This window comes from Zophobas morio, unplaced genomic scaffold (assembly GCF_036711695.1).
Source record: "Zophobas morio isolate AGI-343-1 ecotype UQ-CSIRO unplaced genomic scaffold, CSIRO_AGI_Zmor_V1 ptg000011l, whole genome shotgun sequence".
Classification (NCBI taxonomy): domain Eukaryota; kingdom Metazoa; phylum Arthropoda; class Insecta; order Coleoptera; family Tenebrionidae; genus Zophobas; species Zophobas morio.
In genome coordinates this window covers 9,565,724-9,579,501 of record NW_026972116.1, presented here as the reverse complement: position 1 = coordinate 9,579,501, position 13,778 = coordinate 9,565,724, and the positions used below count along the sequence as shown (strand labels likewise).

Here is a 13,778-nt window from a genome sequence, read left to right as displayed (position 1 = left end):
CACGCATATCCAACGGCGTTCAATAAACTTCAGATATAAAATGCAAACATCGCATTATAAACTCAGTCTTATGGAGCAAAATTTTGAAAGAACAATAATTGTTAAGATACACAACGTTAATTCAGCCGTAGTTACTTAAACTCTAGCCTAATCCGTAATGGATAGAAAACATGAGCGCAGGATACCCTCACGAATCTGGTATCTGATAGTAAGTACGACTATTGAACTTCCAAGCTACTAAACTGCAATTTTTTATAATAAAGACTGCAATATTTTAAACATGTAACAAAAATTCATAGGTTATTCCTTGGATTATTTGAAGATTTTTTGTTTAAAGAATGATTTTAGGAAAAACGCTTTGTTTTGAAGAAACGAGGAGATAAAAATAAAGTAAAACGAGTGTACCGCACATATGAAGATCGCTAAAGTGGTCGACGTCGACCTCACTATGACCTGCTGGATTCCCAGACTTAAATAAAATGAAAACATTAGTGCACACTACGTACTGCAGTGGAAAATTAAAAAGATTTGAGAAATAGTATAATTGAGGGGTGTAATTCAATAAGAAACAACCCTGGTATTTTAGCAGTCAATAGGAGAAGATTGGATGTATTATGCATTTTCACTTTTCAGCAATATTTGTAAATGTAAAAATCACCCAAGGATTAAAAAATCTTACAATGACACAAGGAATAACCTCCTGAATTTTTACTGCATGTTTAGTAAACACTATGTACCTATACATATATGTATAGGTACTAAGTGACAAAAATAAAAGAACACCATGAAGGAATAACAACTTTATATATAGCCTAAGGGTTGTTACAATAAGAATTTATTAGAATTTGAATGGTATCGGTTCGGCAGTTTTAAGAAAAACATTTTTTTCTTGTGTGCTGAAGACAAACTTATCATGGTATGTATGGCTCCTTTGATCATTTCCGGCACTTTATTGTGTGTTTGACATGTTTGTCACAAGCCTAGAGTAAGTCGCATAGTGGGTCTTCGGGAAGAGAAATTATCATTTCGCTAAATTGTAGCCCGATTAAACAGGACCTTATCATCTGTGGCAAATGGTTATCAGGTTTGGTTCCAAGAAAGAACAGCACAACGACACAACGAGCCAGACATCCAGGGCGTCCACCATAAGCAATAGCACGTCAGGAGCGTCATCTAAGACTGTTAATTGTAGGGGACCATTTTTCGACCACATGTTCGATTGCACAAGAAGGAAGACTCGTAAAAACCAAGAATACCAACAGCCATATAAAGTCTTTCGGCCTCATGTCGTACCGGCTACGGTTTGCTTTTATTACCACTTACCACTGCTCACGAACGCCAACACTTAGAGTGGTGTCGAGAAAGGTTAGGCTGTAACGAAGACTGGCATCAGGTCGTCTTTACTGACGAATCCTGATTTGGTTTGGGCATGAGCGATGGTCGGATAAGGGTAAGGCGAACGACAACATCCACAGTTTTTCGTGGAGCGGCATGTGCAACGAACTGCTAGGATTATGGTGTCGGGGACGATTGGATACTTCAGTGGATCATCCGAACTATTGATCCACGGCAATACATCATGGATAGTGTAGCGACCCTTCTTCTTCCATATCTTTACGTCCTGCAAAACGCTGTTTTTCACCAAGACATATGCCGAATCACGCATTACTAGAGTCACTGTAGACCGTGTTGAAGAAGTTGAAGTCAATCTTGACACTTGCCATCCAAAATCTTCTAACATATCCCTAGTCGAAAATGTTTGGGATGTGTTAGGCAGGAAGCTATCCAATTTACCTCGCCCTTCAGAGTCTTTGGAAGGATTTCGATCTCAAGTACAGGTGGCATAGGATGAAATACCCCAGAATGGCGTTGATAACTTCAGTAGGTCATTGTCTTGACGTGTCAGGAAATGTAATTGTACTTCTTCAGTACACAAGAAAAAAATTGTTTTTCTTAAAATTACTGGGGCGATAACACTGAAATTCTAATCAATTCTTATTCTGAAACACCCTGTGTATAAAATTTCATTACAAGATCAAAATTCCGTCTTAGTGTTCTTTTACTTTTGTCACTGAGTATACAGGGTGTCCCAGAATTCGCGCCATTCCCGTGAATGACATGTTCCCTGTCCCGAACTGTGCCGTAATTCGCAAAAAGAATTGTCCAGGCTTTAACCGTGTGAGAACTGGAAGGCGATTAAGTTGACCAATAGAGAGGCTGCTTTTATATCCGAACGTTTCTATGTTCAAAGTTACCTATGCCAAGAACAAAAAATCGGGTAATACTAAAGTTGAATGAATTTTTTCCGAATCCCCCTCCGTCAACAAAAGGAAACATAAGTGTGGTTATAAATTTAATCATTTTGACAATTGTTTGTCATAAACTGCCACGAAATTCATCACTGACCTGAAGAGACGCTTCTGCGCCAAAGATGACTGATTAATGTACACAGAGACATCAAGGTTTACTTTAAGGCAAGTAGCATGGCACAGAAGTTATTTCTGCTGCCATTCTAGTTAAATTGTGTTTAACTGGGCTGTACATGTCATAAGAGAAGCTGTTTCATTTCATCGTAGGCAAATAATACATTTATTACTATTCTACATAGAGTAGCTACCGAAGAGCAGGTATTAGAAGTCATTTTCTTAGAGCCCCGTGAATAATCGTCGGCACCCAGACCAACATGTGTTTCACCGATTGTTACATCGAGCAAGAGAAGATGGATCCTTTCAACCTAGTCGGAAAGGCCGTGCTGGGGCTCCACGGAATGTACGTGTAGGTGCTGAAGAGCAAGTGTTAGAAAACATGGAAGCGGATCCTAGGAGAAGTGTCCTCTACGTAGCGCAAATGAGTGGATGCTCAAGATCGACCACTCATCGTATCCTTCAAGAGAGAAGACTGCATCCTTACCATTACACGAGAGTGCAGCATCTGCGACCAACCGACTACCCATTTCCAAATATTCTTTATACTAGTATGAATAAGACATCAATAACTTAGTGGTATTGGTACTGATTTGTTTATAGTTTGTATTGTTCTTAAAAAAAAATGCAACTACGATTTTTGTTATAATTTTTATTCGTATCTTTTCAATCTCTAGAAAGTACTCACAACTTTAAAGAAACTGTTTTAAATCATCATGTGCAACAAAAATATTATTCTTGAATAAGTCTCAGTTTTCAGTATCTCCCCCACATGACTGACACCACAGCAGATACCTATGATCTTAATACACCAGAGAAGTGGAGTCTCGTCTCTTTTTTCGTTGCTTAGATTAGGTATCAGCAACAAAGCTGTTCAGTAAAAATTGATACTGTTTATTGAAAATCATAACCACCGATTAATCGAAAGCGATACTTATGTTTTAGTACACCTAATAACGTTCTTTGAATGGACATGTGGTACTCTTTTTCAGAAATAACGATAAACATAATATCAGGCATATCATGCATAGTGAATTCTGAAAATGTACTAATTTTCGTTAAAAAGAACAACACATTATTCACGGGGCTCTAAGAAAATGACTTCTAATACCTGCTCTTCGGTATCTACACTATGTAGAATAGTAATAAATGTATTATTTGCCTACGATGAAATGAAACAGCTTCTCTTATGACATGTACAGCCCAGTTAAACACAATTTAACTAGAATGGCAGCAGAAATAACTTCTGTGCCATGTTACTTGCCTTAAAGTAAACCTTGATGTCTCTGTGTACATTAATCAGTCATCTTTGGCGCAGAAGCGTCTCTTCAGCTCGTCAGTGATGAATTTCGTGACAGTTTATGACAAACAATTGTCAAAATGATTAAATTTATAACCACACTTATGTTTCCTTTTGTTGACGGAGGGGGATTCGGAAAAAATTCATTCAAAATTAGTATTACCCGATTTTTTGTTCTTGGCATAGGTAACTTTGAACATAGAAACGTTCGGATATAAAAGCAGCCTCTCTATTGGTCAACTTAATCGCCTTCCAGTTCTCACACGGTTAAAGCCTGGACAATTCTTTTTGCGAATTACGGCACAGTTCGGGACAGGGAACATGTCATTCACGGGAATGGCGCGAATTCTGGGACACCCTGTATATGTATTAAAAAATCATACAATTAGATATGTTTACCTACTGTTAAATAAATGGTATAACAAACTTTGTTGTTCCTTTAAAAACAAAGAAACTCCTGTGGAACTAATTTTTAAAATCGTTATTTCTTGTTTTTTTTTAAATGTTGATATGTTTTGGAATTTTTATTTTATGGTTACTTGAAAATTTTATATACCTACATACAAAATTTTAATAAAAAAAATATGCAGCGGTCCCTACCCACGACGGTGATTCTATCTAGATCGCAAGCACTGCCGCACAGCACCTTTCCATTACGAAAATGCCATACGAGCAGGCCGTTACGGTCGCAAACTCGTGGTTGGGTCCCGGCTATGGAAAGAAGCCAACAGCGTCAGATCATGCCAACCGCCCCTGACTTCTATATTAGGCCTACATACTTTGTGCAGATGGCGCGACCACCGGCTCAACAAGGAACCGCGCACTCCGCTTCCACCACCTGTTTATTTGTTAAGTGTTAAAGTTTCAAAAAGAGCAATAAACAACATTTAAATTCGCCATACATTCTCGTGAAATTTGAAGAATTCTTATCGGAGGTTAAGATTGGACATCAGACAATTTTTATGTTGGAAACATGAATCTACAAAATGTTTACATGGTCAAAAAACTATCAAAAATTTATAGAAACAAAATAAAGATCTGATGTGAAGTACTCGTAAAACTTGTGCAGATAAAAACATTACGTGAGGTTAGGGACTGCAGAGCATGAAAATTTACGTTCAATTTAAATTATACAACAAAGATTGGGGGATAGAAAAAAAAATTATATGACGTGAAAAATTGCAAAGCTAACAAAATTATATGAATTTAATATTTTATGCCCATTCGAGTTATTGGTTAATTTTTAAAAGTGAAGTTATTCAGCTGAATTGCGGGCCATCGGTTTACGTTCCCCCAAACAAACACAAAAAAAAAACATAACAGGCAATCTAGAGGTTCAAAATGGCGTCGGACGAATGTGTGGTTCCAAAAAAGATGCGTCAAAAAATATGTCTCCCAGAAATGTGATTAATCCTGTGGCGCTGTGCAAATAATGGTCTAAATCGAAGGAATAAAATGCACGTCCCAAATGACCCACAATGTTGTTAATTTGTTCAATAAGACTTTGCAGTTCAAACATGTGCTTGCTTTGAAAATACTCTTTCAACATGGCCGCTGCCAGAATAAAGAATTTACCTGATGTTAAATTATGCCACACTTTATCAACGATTCAAACAAAGAGTTTACATTATGTTAAATTATGCCATTATCCAAGTGATTAGTTACTTAAAACCATTAGCTTTGAGAGTTTAAATCGTGGACTGTCCCCAGCTTATCCCAAACAAAACACATGATAAATTGATAAATAAACACAAAATGCATCCGACGTTGCCAGAAAAGTTTCTCAGTGATGTGATGATGATAACGATGATAATAACTGCCTAAGAGGAGAAATTTTTAATTCCCCCGCATCTGAGTCCACGATATTATGAATTCTACCGTGGCTTCATGATCTTATCCCAAACTCGGGCAAGGTTAGATTGATTTAGCTGCCATAAATGAACTATTAGCAATCTTGTGTGAGGGATTAAGAAGTGTTATAATGTAACGCTTGAGTATAAGCATCCAGAAACCTTATTCATAATTTGGTAAACTAAATGAATTTCATGAAGTCTCCTAGCAAGTGTGTTCTCTGAACAATCTCTGACGGTTAAACTTGTGTTAGAACCAGTTAACGATTAAAAGCCTAACATGAACTGTGAATTTACAAACAAAACAAATTTACATCACGTTTACATTAGCGTCGATCGAAAATTCGCATATTTCGGATTAGAAAAACAGCAATAATTAGCTACGCTTGTTGGGGAAACTGTGGCATCGCAATCGGTACGATTAATTTTCGTTAAACAAAGCCTTCTTCCCCTTTTTCTAACTAGAGCAGCTTTCAAGACAAAAGGGTACAGGTGGTGGGAGTGCGCAGAACATTGTTTTGGTTTGGCCTTACAAATATCGTGCAAGCAGTGGCAGCGGCGATGAATATTTCGATTTTAAATATTAAAATATTATTGGGGTTAATAAAAATATCACTTTTCTATTTTATTAGCGTTGACATTATAGAAAAAGAATTTAAACAATTATTAGTGCTATATTTGATGTATGAGTTGAATAAAAAAGTAAGTAAAAGAAGTAAAAAGGTAATTTTTAGTGAGCAATAAGAACTGTTAAATTAGGGTACAGTCGAAGCTCTAGTTATAAACGACAATTATGCTAGAATATGAACTGTGATTATTACTTCGATGTTAAAGACAGAAAACGTTAAGCCTTATTATCAACGGGCGGAATTGTATCTCATACGCTAGAACCAGTGCTGTCGCGGCGATAGTTTGATTACAAATATATTTTTCTTTTGGGCTATTTTAACATAATATAACATTTCAAGATCACAAATCTGTGGTCCTGTGGTTGAAAAATTAAAAAGGGCATCAAGTATTATTATTTGAAGTAATATAGTAATATAGAAGTAGTTTTTTACTAGTTGTAAACACTCCAAGCGACGCACTGGCTACGACCTTGTGGACCAGATCAAGGCGTCCCCGCTACTCGCCGTAAAATACGCCTTACTTCAACTGGGGGATTGCAGCGGTTAAAACAAATTCCCGCGTACTGCTTATTATAATCCGACTTTACGGTATCGATAAATTGTGCCAGAAAATAAAAAAACATATAATTATAGTCATAGGTTGCTTATTCTCAGAGTTTTAAGCCAACTTTTATCTAAAGATTTAACTGTTGATTTAAGACTAGTCGACTATAAAATAGTATATGATACTGGTTTATAATGAAGGGTTCGTGAAATTTTTTACTCATGCTATAATCCCTCACATTATAAACTCGTTTAATAATTAAAAATACCAAATTTTGTGTGATAGATTATCATAATTTATTGTTACGTAAGTCTATTTTTTTAACAAACAAATTAATTTATTTTTATTAAATGGTTGTCTGTATTCTTTTGTAGAAATTGCTCTTTTTTTAATTGTTTTTGAAAGAAGTACAACTCAGCCGAGCCTCCCTTCTCAATGCATCGATGTTACGCCACTGATGGCCCGGCTACAAGTCGCGCAACTTAAGCCCCGCCCCTGTACCCTTTCGTGCTGAAAGCCGCTCTACCAAACCAATTAAACTTAACCTAGCTAGCTTATCGCATACTTCACTCACTAACAGACAAAACACTAGTGACGTGTCACGTCCCTCTAGCCACCAAAATCAACTTCTACCAACCCTCTCAACAAAAAATTTCCTAGGAGAGCTACCGACTACCCAAAAAGAACTAAACGTGCACGTGATTGCCTATGTTTAAGGATTTTCTTGATTGAATTTTTTTCAAATTCAAATTATTCAAATGCGATTTCGCCACGCTGTTAATTTTTTTCGGAGCGAAATTTTAATTCAAATCTGGTCACCAGAACATATTAAGATAATAATGATAATAATTAAATGCCAATTGTTCTATTCATTCGTAGCCATCATTATCTTTCTAAAAAATAACAGATATAAATACCTATGGCTGTGAACAAAATTGCGAAATGCAAAACAAAAATACTGTAGTGCCGAAAGGGCAATAAAAAAGACGATCAAAGGCCATACATTTTTTAAAGATTTATCTTTAATAGAATTTTCGTCTTGTCAGATTACCGTCAATTTAACAGTTTCACTTCAAAATACAACAATCAAAGACAAAACTTCAAAAATCCAGGGCCGTCTTTGATCGTGTTTCTTGCTCTCTCGATCTAATGTACAAGTAAAAAAAGGCTATTCTCAAGTTTACGTTAAACGGTCTTGTCATGAAAATGAAACACTGCTAACATTCAATCTTCAAATTTGAAAGGTTTCGTTATTTTAATCAGTCCTATGTTTCCAAGATTTATTTGTTTATTATTTGTTTGGGACGCATTCGTATTTTTGGAAAAAAAACAAAGATGTACCTATACCAACATTTCATAGTTTAACTTCACTCTGCAAAACCGAATACCCTGATTGCAGAAATCATTATAGCATTACGATAACCTTAAAACGTTTACACTTTTTACTGCAAACATTTTAAAGTTATCGTCAGCATATGTAACCCCCCCCCCCCAGATCTTGATGACGTCATTTCAAAATTTTGCTAAATAAATCCTACCTAAAATGAGAAAAATTTGCCAGCCTATACTCGTTGTGGTTATTAATGATATTTTTTAGACTTGCTTTATACAGGGTGCCGCAAAAAATAAATTAATTACTGTTATTATTAGCATTACACTGGAGGTATTCAAATTACTGACCTTGTTAAATGTTGATTCGTTGATAACGTCATCATAAAATTGTGTTGTGGAAAAACTCACTTGCACACTTGCTACATACACAACAAGTTTTTTATCTATATTTTAACAATCCACACATACATATTTTTATCTTAAATTGTAAAGGCTATCATAAAAAATAAAAAACAATTAAAAAAAAATCGCAAAATCAAGTTTTATAATTTTTCGAAGAATCTATAGTTGGACTGTATTTTAGAGGCCAGGGAGGTTCTGTCTTTAAATCATTTTTTTTTAATTTGAATTAATATTTCATTTTTTTATAACTAGGTTGCAAGATTCCAAGTTAAAACTAATTTGGAGAATGAACTTTGCGAACACGTAAATAATTTCGTTGTAGTTTGGACCTACCTGCAAATTATGCCTTTGAAGGATTAGACCCTTATCCACTGCGACAGCCGACGAAGTCTGTACTCCCACAGGGACAAAATATGTGCCAGAATACCTACCTCTAGACTAGATATACTTATCTACTTTCGCAACAAATTAAAAGTTTCAGTAGTGAACAATCAGTCATCTAATTGTTTACAACTGAAACTTTTTTAACACTTACAACCATAAGGTATGAGAGTATTTTGAATTAAAATTCCGCCCACAAATCAGCGATGCAGAGAAATTTGCCATACATTTAAGATCGGTGGTTGTCACTGAAAAGGTCATACATTAAAAATGCATTTTGCTTCTGATGTATATCAAGGTAATTCGCTCGATTAAGTAAGCCGGGTAGTTTAATAAAAACCATGTATCTTTTTATATCCAATTGCTTATTAATGTTCCAACAAAAACAGTTTCACTCAAACCATCCTTGCGCGTACACAATAAATCCTCAACAATTCTAAGTGAAAACTACAATTCTATTATTCGGCAATTATTGTTGTTTTCTTCACTTTTCACTGTACTAATCAGATTTGCTCTGTTAATTGCTTTATACTTGACTTAATTGTAGCGGCGGTGGTGAACAATACGACTTGTTACCCGTGTGCGACCATGTCAATGAAATCTGAGTGTATACACTGAAGGAGTTAAAGGTACAAAGTATTCAGTTTCAATATTTGTGCAACGCTTGAAAGATGGGGAACGCGGCTTGTGTAGCTGCACTTTGTGGCGACAATGAAATTGCCAATAAAAAGAGGTAAGTAAGTGATATTTTATTTTGTTCACATAAACTCTGGGATAACATGTTATGCGACACACTTTCATAAAAATCAAGTGGGAATCATTTTTCCAAGGCCCAGCAATCAATAAAGCGACTTCGGTTTTACTCAATCAAAAGTTTAATAATTTAGACGATTCAGGAAATCGATGTTTGTCTATAATATGTTCTGAAAATAAAAGTAGGTGTTGCTATAGTGACTTTGTCGTGTCGCGGACAACAATAACATTATAACTTAAATTTAGGTTCATTTGGAATATCAGATCAGATTTAAACTGTGTTTTTTTGTAATGAAAAAATATGTAGACATATACAGGGTGATTCGGCCTAAATGGCGACTGTAATTTGTGGTTAGTGGCAACCAGAAATACATTATTCATTTATTACTTGATTCACATTAGTATTTACAAAATATCACAAATCCACGAGATCTGTGGTTATAAAAAAGAGTTTCACGGATCCATCGCGGATTTTCTTGTGCATAATAATGTAAGTTGTGTTTGTTTACATTGCCATTGTTGGGAAAACTCGGATTTCGTTGACCAAATATATATTGTATCTGTTGGATGTTTGGGACATCTTTGGGGGCACAAATGTGCCGCCACTCAAGCATTTTTTGATACTCTCAATAAATTAAGATTATGTTCTTCCCGGTGTTACTAAATAAATATCTTGGCATTTTTGGAAATAATTTTCAACTGCTCAAAATTGACAGTGACATAAAAATACAAACTAGGATTCATGATATTTTTTTAAATTCTACTATGAATCAAGAAACAAAAGAAAAATGTATTTTGGGGTACATATCCGGATAGATCAATTTCGTCATTTACCCTGAATCATCTTGTATATGATATTAAAGAAATTACGTAAACACTTAAATATATAAATTATTAAGATTAGTCAAATCGCTGTTTTGATATTTTCCTGCAGCTCTTTAAATTTGACCCAATTATTTTGTAACAGTAAATTTTATTTTGTGTCTTAACTTTAAAAACTTAGTTGTTTTCGTCTATTTTCATTGTATATTAACATAAAACTATTTTTGTCACTTTTTAGTTAAATTCCCTAGCATCACTTATTTTATTTTACGTGATTTAACTGAAATACTCTTAACTTAACAGATATCACCGAATTTTGCAGTGACTATTCGATTGAATAATGAATTTTAATGATCCATCAACATAGAATAACTCTTCAAAAATGTTGACGTGCGTAGACAGCAGTACTATAAATAATCCAGAAGAAAATCTATAAAATAGATTGATTCATTTATGTTTCGCCTTAGACTTGCTTCTCTCTGATTTCTTTATCCATGAAAATAAATCAATTGCTGAATTGATACATTATTTAATAAAGACTTTTACAGTATTATTAAAAATATCGGAAATCAAGTAGAATTTGTTGCTGTCATATTTCCTTGAATCAAATACGTATAAACCTTTTGAATTTTTTGAAAAATATTCAAAAGTTTGAAGAAGCTGTATTTTCTAAAAAATACTTACTCAGTGTTTGGATTTTGTGCACTCCTACTATCACACTGACAATAATGTTTTAAATGAAATTGAAAGACTACTTAGTTAATCGCGTATTAGCTACACTGCTGACACATACATCAATATGAAATAAGCGTTTTAAATCTATTAAATGTCACCGGCAGATTCAAAACTGGACACTGTTTTTGAATTCTGAAGACATATTGTTTCCCAAGGATATATGTGTATATAAATATGTAATAATACAAGCCGATTATTTTGTTTACACTTTTTTTTGGAAAGCTTATTATCTAGCTAAATGTTTACCTTATACCCACGCGAAATTTTCTATAGTTACTATGACTTAAATTAAAGACATTTTCGTGAAAAAACCCCTACAGTACGAAAAAAGTAGTCTCCCGTTTCCGTCTGTCTGCCTGGTGTTCGTATTCTTGTATCCATTTTTATTACACACGTAATCTCCGAAACTACTGGACCAATTATTGTCAAATTTTGTATGTATATTAGAAATGTCATATAGATGGTTAAATGCTAACCAAAATTTTGCTAATCATCCCCACCAACAATTTGTTGACGTCGTTTCAAAGAATTCTGTGTTTATTTGATATAATTGTTATAAAAGGATATACTCATATATGTGTAGTGTACGAACCTGCTTTAAATTTTTTCCCTAACCGTCCAAATTTTTGCAAAAACATAATGCACGGTATAATAACAGTTTACTATTAGCGTGAAACATCCGGATTTTCTCAAAAATGTGAGAACAAGCACATTTTTATATAAAAATAATAAATTAAGAATTATAATATTCATAACATTTTGTTTGATTGTTGTTTAATTAATAATTTTAGTCATCTGTTTTGAGAAGACAAACTTGATTCAAATCAAACTAATTTCTACGTGACATTCTTTCGATGTATAAACATATCTCAACACTTGAGTTTCATATTGCTATTACCTAGTGCTGAAGGACATTTTATCCCGTTAGTTAAGTGCTTTAAATATATTAATTCACATTGTCCGTACGGCGTAGGGGCTGCGGGGTTGTTATTTACGCCGCTGGTTTTTACTTTACAAAGGTTATTTCAAAATGAAAATCGTAAAATCAAATTTTAGAATTTTTTTGAAGATCTGCATTTGTCGGATTATATTGTAAGGGAGAGAGAAGTTCTGTCGAAATAGCTTTAGACCAATTTTTTTCTTTAATTTCTGTTTTTTCGCGCATTTTGCATTTTCTATTGGTAAAAGCATCTTGTCGTGTTCTTCTCCCGTTGTCTTTCAAAGCTATTTCTAGTGCAACTTTTTTTTTAGTTGCTACACGTTCTTTATTGTTTCCTTTCCTATTTCTTCAGAATTTTTCTAAGAAACTCTTAATCAAACAATAACGTACCTACTCGTTTTGTAACTACTTTCATGAATGAAAAGTGACGTGGACATGGAAGCATTGGTGTTTTTTTATTTTTTTCGGTTGTGTTTACATCTTTTACATCCATCTTCATTTTATGTAACTACAAAATTTCAGTTTTTAACCAATTTTTAACCAATTTCTGTACAATGACTGAAAAGAACAAAAATAACTAATTATACTCAGTATATTTGTTAAAGTAATTCTTATAATTAAATCAATTTTCTTTTATCCCAACATGATTGAACGGTTTCATTTGTTACAAACAAGCCAAAGTTGTATGGGTCTTCGAGTAGCCTGCATTAAAATTATTTTTGACTATACAGAGTGTTTTATTGTCGAGGCATAACACACAACTTAGCTTTTTTAAATAGAATACCCTACTTTTACGTATTCTGTTAGCTTGTTCCTAGACATTATATCCACAGTTTCTTTTGAACTTCCGATACGACGTTGCCAATGCAAGGGTTCTCAAAAAAATCGCAATGACGGTATTTTTGTGATCTGTGTTGCAATATGTTATGGATAAGCAGTTTTTTTTTGTTCATTTTCTTTCAATATGTTAGTATGGACCTTAAGAAAGTAAAAAAAATTCAACCACTATCAAGAAAATATGTCCTACTTGACAAAAAAAGAAAACAAAAAGTAATACCGGTGTTCTATTTGAAAAAACAGAAATATTGTTATTTGAAAATTGTTATAATTTATTTTTTTATAAACACTCGGAACGTTAAACCCCAGTTTTATTTATACCTCAGATTTTAAAAACATGCCTATTGCAATTTTTTGTAAACCCTTCCACTGGTAAAAAGTTTCAAGAAAATTTCAGTAACTTGGCAACGTCGCATCAGAATTCAGAAAATAAGGTATGTCTATAAAGCCTGAGAAGAGGTCAATCAGAATACATTTATAAAAATATATAGGGTACTCTTTTTCAAAAAACTAAATGATAAAAAATCTAAAATATGATGATCTCATTTGTGTTCCAGATATAATATTTTAATACTGATGTTACTGATTTTAATCATGTGTGCATCTCGTAAGCAAAGTATTTTTGTCGTGCGAGAAAATTATTTCATCCGCAATATAGAAAAAGAGATAGCCACTTCGAGGTTGCTATGGCAAATCTTAAATTATTCAGGTCGAATCAAGCCCAAAGTCTAGCACATAAAAACCCGTCAGAAAGAGTCTGTTTCAGTGGCACAAATAGTTAAAGATCAAGAAATATGAATCATTTTCATTTACCGCCCTCTCATGACAAG

At 34.0% G+C, this 13,778-nt stretch overlaps 1 protein-coding gene across 1 annotated transcript in view; it reads right to left on the bottom strand.

The window, feature by feature from the left end:
* The window catches only part of LOC135127455 (serine protease snake-like), a 37,491-nt gene extending 28,981 nt beyond the window's left edge, over nucleotides 1–8,510 (bottom strand). Inside the window, exon 1 of the mRNA XM_064053905.1 lies at nucleotides 8,427–8,510. The gene's annotated coding sequence lies outside the window, so the exon portion shown is untranslated. The remainder of the gene's footprint in view (nucleotides 1–8,426) is intronic.
* Nucleotides 8,511–13,778: the final 5,268 nt, after the last annotated feature.